Raw genomic sequence first — 10,889 nt, 5'->3', positions numbered from 1 at the left:
GTTTTTTCCCAATGCGTCCGAGCGCTTGTAGGAATAACACCAGCTCATAGCAGCGTCGAGCAGAGACAAAACGTGCATTTGAACAATGTGGCCGAACGCGAGTAGCTGCAGTAGGTACCGCAGACCATATCGAGCCATGGAGCCCCAGCACTCGAGCCCGCCCGGAGAGAATGAAAACTCGTAATTACCGGAGCTCGCCAGACGCGTTCCGCATGTAAATACCCTCATTAGGTGGTAAAACTGTTCCTTGAAAATATGAAACATATATCAAGACCGGCATAAAGTAGGATACTAGACACGTGTGGCCGAGACGACACGCGTTTAGAAACTACGAGATGAGCCTCGGGTCTCTCTTTTCACCAGGTGAAAATATCAGCCGAGCAATTCCTTTTCTTCTCTCGACTGACGATCGGCTTCGACTTGGCCGTCTCAGGAATCCTCTTGGCTCGGAGGCCAGACACCATCCGGCTTTCCGTGTCAGCGAGTAAACGAGCCGCTCGAACACCATCGCGCAGTATTTCACGTCCGAATAAGAGAAGCTGCGTTTCCGCAGAATTCGAAGGCCGGACCGTTCTCATCGGCATCGAGCCAGCCACCTTGGTGCCGGCTCAAGAGATCATCGATTTGAAATTTGGCGCGCAAACCGCTGGTTGCGCGTTCGCCATGTCGCTATGACGCGCGGATTTCTCCGTCGCCTGTAACTCGATTCCCGGTGTAATTGGCGGCCACTTAACTACCGACTAGTTATTCCGCTCGAATAATAAACCTGTTGTTGCTTCTGCGAAACCAATTTACCGGGACGAGAGGCACCCTCTGCAACTTTGCGGCCGGTGATGGCTGCGCCGAGCAATCGGGTCCCCGAGTGCTCGGCATCGACTGTCGCTTCGTCGCGTCGTCCTCCTCACACGACGCACAGAGAGCCGCGTTTTACTCATCTTCAATTAACGATCGTCTCTTCGCTCTCTCCGTGGATAGGCAGCCCTCACCAAATTCCCTGGTGCAGTGAGCACAGACTCCTGCAGACTCAGGAGTGACGGTTTCTCTCTCCGTCTCTCTCCCTCTTTCCGATGCCTCGCTGAGAGCGGCCTAATCGAGTTAACGGAATGCATCGCAAGCGATAGGCTTTCAGCCGACGGTGAAATCGACCGTCTGGAGATGGAGGAGCTCGCCCTTTGTCGAACAAGGACAAAGTACATCCTGCACTTTGAGAGGGAGGTGGAACTCCTCCGTCATTTGATTCAAAGGGTACAGTTCAAAGTTCAGACTGACCGTTACATCGAATGTCCGAACACCGAGTACTCGGAATTCCGAATGGTCGAAACTCCAAACGTTACCAACATTCTTATATATTCACCGTTCGAAATTTCGATCATTTAATTCTGACCATTTGGAGCTTCGGCCGTTCGATGTAACGATTAGACTGAAGTTTGGCAGTGCGGAACTTTGACCCGCTTGACTCGATCGACGTTCAGCTCAATTCGAAACCTGACACGTGGGGTTGTTTCCGGTGAATATTTTACACCGGCAACGCGCGTCGAGCACCGCAGCAGGGGAAAGTTCCAATGGCTTCTCAAACTCGATCAATAGCAGTGAAATTTTCTCCAGTAGTTGGAGAGCCCCGTAATGAATATACGCTCCGTTTTCCAGCTTGCAGACCGGCCGAGTCTTCGCCGTACGCTGATTGGAGCAACGGCGCAAGTTCCCCAATTTTTTCGCCCTTTTTCGCGCTCGTGAAGGGTAGCTTCCGAATTCAGGCCGCAGGGAAAACGTACGCTGGATCGCGTTATTGTTTACCTGATGTAACCCTCCCTCGATTGCGCGGTTGTATTTCGACCAGGGAATGACGTACGAGTAATAACATCCTGCTCACTTGGTGAACGCCTATCGCCCCCCGACTACCGGCTGATCCTGTCAGCAATGAACGTTCCTGCACTCGACGTAATGTTTTGGACATGTGTTTTCCCCCCAGCGCTGCGACTATAAACGCACACACAAATGCGAGTCCAGCCTGCAGCCGTTTCGGCACTTCGGTCGGTCGTTCGATTTTCAAATAAATCATCGACTTAACGATCGCCGTTTCGCGTCAATACCAGTTTCGGACTTCGTTCAACGCGCGCGCGATTTCAACCTGCAACCTTTTTATTCGAATGAAAAAAACTGCGCCTTCGATGTCACCGGGATCGTTTACTCAGGTAGGTACAGATATATACAGATATACAGGAAGGATCCTCATAGGATTGAATTTCTCACTGACCTCGTCGTCGCGTTTTCTGCACGCTGCTATTTTTCTATATCCTGAAAACTGCACCTGCTCTGCCAATTTTCAAAACTAATATTACCGTCGGCATTGATCTTCCCTTTGCGATAAAACTTGATTGTCCGAGCAGTTCCCGCCGCAGTGTGCAGTGGAAAATTTCTACGAGATGCATTCCGGGTACCGTATACCGAAGCTCCGATTCCCGGATGGAAATTGAATCCCGAAACTTGCGCATCTGCAAACCGAGCCATGATCATGATCAACCGCAACGCGGTTCCGCAGCCTCGATCCTAACCTGCACTTCTTCAGATGCTTTGAATAACCGGATTTCACTTTCATTCGACAAATTTGAAAGGGATAAAAATTCCAAGAACCGCGGGCACTGGATTGAATCCGTTCTCTTCCTTCCAGTCAAGGCGCTTTCGCGTTATCAAACCTCCAAAAAGAAACCGATACACCTTCCCGAATGTTTTGATTTGTATGCATGGACATTCTCGGTTCGTATCTTGAGGTGGAAAATACCCCAAGAGTTTCAGTATTTCGTTCGGCATCCGTAAAAGACTGTTCGAAAAATACACCTTCCCTCATCTTCTCCCAGATATCATGTACAAAAGGCAAAAATATTATTGGTTCAATTACAGGGGGATTTGGCCCGACTTTTTCGCGTTTGATTGCCTCTTTGTCTCTGCCTTTTTTCCCGTCTGTTTGCGAGACCCTCGAACAGAGCTGCGCCGACAGATTATAAAATGCACAAATTGATTGAAATCCATTTTTCGAGCCCATTGTTGCTGCCCCGCTCGATGCGCATATGTGTGTGTGGGTGCACCGTTCGTCGGGAATCAACGTGATTGAAAATTTCAACGCCGCTCGAGCGCCTCCGCATTATTATACCTACCTGCCTGCCTGGCTGTTCCGAATAGCCTGCATCGACTCGAATCACCGTATCGAAACGCTTCCTATCGCACACCTGCGCAGCTACTATGAAATTCAATTCCCGGTGCTGATACACCTGATACAATACCTACACTCCAATTTGTTAACGGCACACCGAACCAATTATTCAAATCCATTTAGGCCCGAACCCCTTCATCCCTCTCTTACTACTCATCCTAGTCGGGATAAATAATCCTCACTTGTATATTCGTCTCGCACTCACCAGCTGCAACCCTTGACTGGAAACTGTCTGCACGGTCTGCAGAGGGTTGATTTACGCTCTGTGCAGGGTTGATTGAAACGGACATCGACGGTCCGGATCGCTTTGAGGAGTAGGAACGACGGGGCTAAACGAGGGGACAGGGGTCCGGATTTCTTTGTGAGCCGAGATCCATCTCCGGCTGCTCACTTCCCCGGGGCATTTCATTCTCCGGGAAAAATCCCCTTTCCGGTTTCTCCTTCTTATTTCGGAACGCAAACAGAGTGATGGATGCGTTCAAATCTTCGCTCGACTATAAAATTCCGCTTTAACCCCAGCGTCTGTTTAAGATTCAGACATTTCCAAGCTTCGTGATTAAACTAAACCGAGTCAATTATACCGCCGGTCAAATACCCGCATGTGTAAATCTTCCTCGGAACTTGAACAAAAACGAGGCGAAGGTGCAGAAGTTCCCGACATTAAACATGATCTTGAAAAATATTTGAGGGTTGGCATAATTAGCCCCAGCGATAACAATCGTCCCTCAAACTTTCTCAAGTCTCGACTCGTCGGATTCTTCTTCACGGTTCGGGAGCACGTCAATTCCGGTGTCGCAGGTCGGTTGGCCAGTCCCTGAAGTGTGCATCGAGCCGGATCCAGCATTGCCAACAAGTTGAAGATAGAAGATCCACATCGGGGTGGAAATAAGTGAAGGGGTAAGGATGAATAATGCAGGACTCCGAAGGATGGGACGGGAGCAACTAATTGCACTCTCGGCAGTTCAAGAGAGCGAAAATTGTGTAACGATATCTACCAGCTCTCATCCTCGGCTAGAGCAAAGTCCCTGCAGGGAATGTTCGGCGAAGTGCCTCTCTCATTCCGGGAGACGGATCAGTGCTCGAGGCTGACGGTGATTCCGGTCTTCTTTTCAAGGAGCACCGCGCCGCTGAACCGAGGCCCGATTTCCTCCCGTTATCCGACTCGTTTCGGACTGGTTTTTGTCGGCTGCTGCTCTTCTCCGCGGTTCCATGTTCCATCACGCACCCCGCGGTTTTCAATATTTGTCTTTAATCACACAACAGCAGCAGCAGCAGCAGCACCACCACCACCACCGGTTATCATGACCCACGTAGATTACGAACCGCTGTCTGACCAACAAGTTTACTCTGTTTACCGAGTAAACTGCCGCTGCATCCCCGTATCTGCTAACCGTGCGATAACACTCATAGCCACTCATCGTCTGATTTATCGTTGGATTTTGAGTTGTCTGACAGAGCGACTGCATCCCGGTTCTGGAATTTAAAAACCCATTCGCTCCTCTAAAGTCAGCCCTTGAGGGGTAATACTTTTTTTTTTTTATCTTTGTAACTTTTTTTCCATCCAAAGGAAAATTGTCTGAACAGTGCTTGCCTTTTGTATCCATAGTCGTGTTACCCCTTAAGGATGAATGGGCCGTAATGTCTGGAGCAAAGACTAGAAGAAAAAAAAAAAAAACGTTTAAAAATCCTCCAGCAGTGTTATTCGCATCAATGATGGTGAACACGAATGAAAAAGCGTTCATGCTATGTGAGAGAAATGATTCTGACCAAATTGCAATAACGCAAAATAAGATATCAACGTTTTGAGAAAAAGTTTTATTACCACAACGTCAGAAGTGGTTAAATTCCGAAGGGGAAACAACTCGAGATTTGAGTGACACAATAATTTTTTGAGTTGAATCAATTTAAGTTAATTTTCCTTATTTCACATTAATTTGTTTCAATCGAGATGAATTTCTTTAATTCAACTTAATTCATTTCAACTCATGGATTTCAATTTTTTCCTCGATAATTCTCGACAATTCATTCTAATTCAAGTCAGTTTAAAAAAATTAAATATCATTCACTTGTATTTCCTGTTAATTCAAATGGATTTTTTTTATTTCAATTCAATTGTTTCAATCTAATTAGGTTGTTTTCCTCTGTAAACAAATAATTCTAGCACGAATACAAATTAATTCCAATCAACTTGACTTGATTTCTCATAATTCAGTTATTTCTCAGTTTATGCTCATTGATTCAGTTATTTTGCATTAATTTAGTTGATTCTCGTTAATTCGGGTAAATTATAATTAATTCACAAGCTTATGGACACACCAATTCGGTGAGTTATTTCCCCCTTATTGAATTCTGGTATTATTGATCCGATTCCAATGGTCTTGGGATAATTTCCCTCACTGACCAGATGCCTGAAAATTGTTTAAAAAGCCTTCGGGAAATCTAACATCACAGTATAATTATAACGCGAAAATTTAACTGTCGAAAAAAATTTGTAGTACCCTACTAACAATAAGAAAAATCTATTCTTATCGACTCCGTTGACAAATGTTTACGAATTTTTTTTTTAAGATGACCTCTGTAGATCTTCATGGTTAGTAAAATGAGCCCCAAAGACCCTAATATCGTATCAAAAACACCAGAGTTCAAAATTTCGGACTTTCCGATTATATAAACCTTTTCTCAAATTGTCGATACCTTATGTTGTTCAAATCGGCTAATATTTATGCTAACCCTCAACGTTGCAGACAACACTGCTAAACATTTTGTAAACGGTTTGTTCTTTCTCTTTCTCAAACCTAAGAGTTTTTAATATCAATCCCTACATTATTCATGAAAAGATGACAAAATCGTTCTCTTTTCCTCGATGCGATGGCTTCGACCTTCTCGATTTTCCATATTTCGGGCAGAGCTTTCGAGAATCGAAAAGCGATGGCCAGTGGGGGCGTTAATTATTCCCCAAGGGTTTTGCAACGTCAGATGGTGAGTTTCTCCCATGTTTCGATTCTGGCTTCGCCTTTGCCCACGCTGGAAAAGTATAAAGTAAGCACGAGGTACGCTCAAATAAGAAAAGTCAGTTCCCATCAAGGAGGCTTACGGCAGGAACTCGGGAAACAACGCGCCATGCACATTCAGCGACCACAGAGCCAAGCTCTGGTGTTTTACAACTGATTAGGATTTTAATTGAACATTGTCCCTGCAGGTGGGAGTTGCCCATGCCGCCTTGGCAACGGGATGGAAATCTGAAAGGTTTTCGTGATAAAACACAGGAGTCGCGGCTTTGTGCTCTGATTACTTCTCAGTGTTGAAACAGTTGTTATTATCACTGTGCACGAATGGTATCGCGAATCGGTCCGGACCCTTTTCTACTTCCTCTTTATACCGCGAATCCCGACTTCGTTTTCCACCTCGCGGTGTCTGGAGCAATCTTCCTGGACCTTTACGAGGAACATTTATGTCGCTGGCGCATCCATCCGCCCTCGCGTTTGGCCCGCTTCTTATTTTACTTTATTTATTTCTCCAGGAGAAGAAGGAATGCGCCGTGAAAAGAAAAAGGAAACCATCAAGACTTTATTCACTCTTACAGCACAACGCAAGTGAGACCCTGTTGGATTTTTTCATACGTTAGAAGGGAATCGCTGCAATTCGACGCTTTCGTTATTAATCTCGTCACTTTTCCTTCAAAGAAAGGTCGAGATTGTCACACGCTATTTCGGAAGGTTAGTTATCCTTCAAGTCGAACGGTCAATGAAATACTCGAGGAAAATCCTTTTAAACTTATTGATCACGTTTTAAAAATATCGCGACCATTTTTTTTCAAAACCCTGTAGAAAAACCGATTCTTATTACAAATATTTTGAAACTCGGTAAAATATTAATCAACTCTTTGAAAATCGAATAAAAATTCATTGTCCATAATTCAAACATCATTTCAAGCGATGTGGAATCTTTAAAATCGGTTTCGAAAATTTTGTAAATGTAATGAAAATCCTTTTTTTCGAGATCAAATGACAGTCATTTTTCATACATTCAAAACCGCTTGTAACGAAATGAAATTTATTCGTCGTTCGTTTTTGTTGAAACCTTCTGATTTACCGTGAAAAGTAATCGAAGGACGAATCCCTTGATATAAATTATTGGACGATAGAACCGGATGACGGTATACAACGAATAAAAAATATAAATAGGCGGGGTATAAAAAAGTGCGTCTAGGACAAAAAGACGGAAACTGAGGGGACTTTTGCTCGAGGAAAAAGGTAAAAGACACACCTCAGCTTCTGCTTCTTTATTTTACTTATTGTGTTCGCGTCTCGGATACGAAGTCGACAATACGACGACATCGTGACAGGTTAATTGGTGTAGGTTTGACAGAAAAGGGGATTACATAGAACCGGGTGCCAAACTGCTGCAGGAGACGAGGATTTATCAGGGTACGTTTTGACCCCAACGAAACCAACATCCGGTCATCCAGCAGTTTCCGCCTCACGGAGTTGTCTCTTTTTTTTGAACAGCGCGACGCAGAGCATCGAGGAATCGTTTTTTGAAAGGAGTTCTGGTCGCTGAACGGCAATAAAATACTTTGTGCGATTGATTCAGCATTTTTTTGCGTCGTTTCTGTTGGCAGAAATATTTTTTTTTTTTCTGTTCAAAGGTTTTTTTCCGTTTTCCTTGGTATGCGCATACATTTGACACGACATGTGATATTGACGTTATGTCTCTTCATCCGGGTGCAGATGCGACCGATCAGAAACTGCTTCTGCTCGATTGCTTTTCTATTCCAACGCCATTCGGTGTTCAAAATCTAAAACAATACAGCGGCTTGTCTCCGTGATTTATGCCACACGGTTATACCGAACTATACAATTCCCAACATCCGCTCCATCGCGTCGGTTGAAACATTATACCAGTCAAAATGCAGAGCAGACGATTACAGAAAATACATTCCTGACACGAGTCGAGCTTTTTAAAGGGGTTCGAATGAAAGTTTTCTTTTTTAATAATTCGGATATGAGATAGTCGTAAATCACGTATTTGTGACATTCTTGTACGCGCAAGCTGCGAGTGTCGCTTTGAAAGTTGAACACTACAATTCGGAGAAAAAAAAATACCGCTTGGATATCGACGCTTCGTTTCGCACCGCTTTAGAATTGTCAGAAATCTATTAAGACTAACTTCATTCGACGATGGCTATTTTTTTTCAGAATACCATTCACTGCGAAGTTACTGAAACGAATTTGTTTTTTTTTTTTTTTTCTTTTTTTCTAGTACCCGATTTAATGTTGCCATTTTTAATCATAATTAATATCGTTCCAGCTTTGCTAAATTGAATACCTGAGAATACTGATTTGGCAAAAAAGATACGAGTTTCGGTGAATCGATGGAAAATAATCTTCCGAACAAAATGAGTCATCTTCGATTGACAACGAAACGAATTTGTAACATTTAATTTGAGCGATATGAAACGATGTATCGACATCCAAGCTTCCGTTAACAATTCCGATAATTCCTATTCTTGTATTTCGGAAAAGCCGGCTTCGCAGTTCGCAGCTAACGAAAATAACAATTTTACGACAATGACCAAATAAAAACGACTATCTTTTACTAAAGCGAACGAAAACAATCGAGCCTCCTTCAACCGAGTTTGACTTTCACGGTCCTTTCGCAATATATTTTCGACGGCTGCACTCGGTCCCTGGAACTTGGCTTTTCTTCCCCCCCTCCGAACAACATCGACAGTTTCTATTACACAAGTCAAGAGTTCCCGCAGTCTTGCGGAGGATTGATCGGAGCCGAGGCGAGAACTAATCCGAGCTTGCACTGCGAGGGGATTGCTAAGGGGCGAATATCCTGAGTGTATAATTCTCGCCCCGTTTTACCCCGCAGACTTCCGGAAGTCCGTATGGCTGCGAGGGGTCGAAGATGCGTCTTCCTTCCGTCGGTCCCGGGGCGCCTCGGCGTCTGGGAACGCCTCTTAACCGCAAGAAGGCGCCTCTCGGAACCACCAAATTGCAATTCTGAACTCGCGTTATTTATTCAACCTATTCACCCCGCGACCCGCAATTCTATACACACGCAAACAAACACGATACACACCAAATCCTGTCTCTCGTCTGGCGCTTCTATCATCGCTACGCTCCGAATTGAAACACAGTGTCGGAAATTGCTTTTTTTCCTCTTCACTCACGATCGGAAAAAAAAAAATTTTCATTCAAATTCGATCAAATTTCTCAAAGTCAATCGACAAATTCTCATTTCCATTCAAAATAATACCGATCGTTTCAACCCGTATTTTTATTTAATCCTTACGCTGCACATCCGTTGTGTATAATACTCATGGTTTCACACCGGGGTCGTTGGGGACCCTTCGATAAAAACCATTGCGTAGAAACTAGGATAAAAAAACGAAAAGCTTTTTTGAAAAAATTCTGGGACATTCTTTAGCTATTATATTTCACGGCAAATTAGTCATATTCAGCATAACGAAATGTGGTATGTGAAGAAAAATCATAAAACAACAAAATACCGGTAAATGAATCATCCTACTCAAAAAATTTTAGAAACTCGCTGAATTTTCAATATTTCAGCTGAAAATTTACCGAGTAACTCTCAAGACAGAGATATTTGAGAAAAAAATACTGAAATCCTGCGTGATGAGAAAAACATATTTATTGAAGTGAGTGATGTTGAGGTTTTGCAAAAATAATGAATCAACGATTTTTACAAGATTTCATTATTTATCCTGGATCAAAATCAGATTATTTTTGATGTTTTTCATGTGGAATTTACGGTGAACATGCCTTGGGATTACCGTGACCCCGGTATGCAGTGTAAGGATTAATGATATAAATACATTGTTTCTTCTTTGTTCTATCTCATTGAAGTATTTCTTTCCAAGAAAATGAATGTGGAAGGAAAACATTGTTTCATATCGACCAAAGGCCCCTAAACTTCTTTATTTTAATGAAAAAGACGAGTTCTTTACGTTTCGAAACGTCGAAGTAAACTTTGATCAATTTAAATACGTTTCTTGCCTCCGAATGAACAAATTTTTTTTTCACAAGATCAAACTTTTTCTCCGAAAGGATTCTCGTCCGTTTGGAATCTCTCGCTTTGCACTCTTAATCGCTGTTTCGTTTCATGATTAATATAATTGTACCATATATTTTCATTGTGATCGTTATTTTTATTTTTATATGATAATATGAATTCACAATAAATTATTCATGCCTCAAGCGTGAAAAGGCATCAGTCTTGCTTAAGTTGATTCATTGCCATCTGGTTTATATTATGATAGGTAGTATATACCGAAATAAGTATTTAAAGGTACTTTGAATAAACAATTAAGGCTTTATTCAGCAGCACATTTCACGTGCAGTTTTATACGCCTCGAATATATCTGCTTCGTAATTCCTTCATTGATCCCGACGATGTCACAATACCTAACAGTCAGAGTTCATATTTCATTTAACGTCACGGTTCGGATTTTCGTTCATTGATAGCGAATTGTCAATCACGATATACGAAGTAAGAATAATAATTTTTTTTATTCTCTCCGGTTCTTCGATATTTTTTTTCTTATCTTTCCCAACTTGCAAATATTCCGTTCGTACAAAGGGAAAAGAATGTAACGCTGGAAAATCGAGGAATATCTCATTACGAAGAAATGATTATATTTATCAAGCAC

This window comes from Neodiprion pinetum, chromosome 4 (assembly GCF_021155775.2).
Source record: "Neodiprion pinetum isolate iyNeoPine1 chromosome 4, iyNeoPine1.2, whole genome shotgun sequence".
Taxonomy (NCBI): domain Eukaryota; kingdom Metazoa; phylum Arthropoda; class Insecta; order Hymenoptera; family Diprionidae; genus Neodiprion; species Neodiprion pinetum.
The sequence above is the reverse complement of the archived record's forward strand: the minus strand, read 5'-3'. Positions refer to the sequence as shown.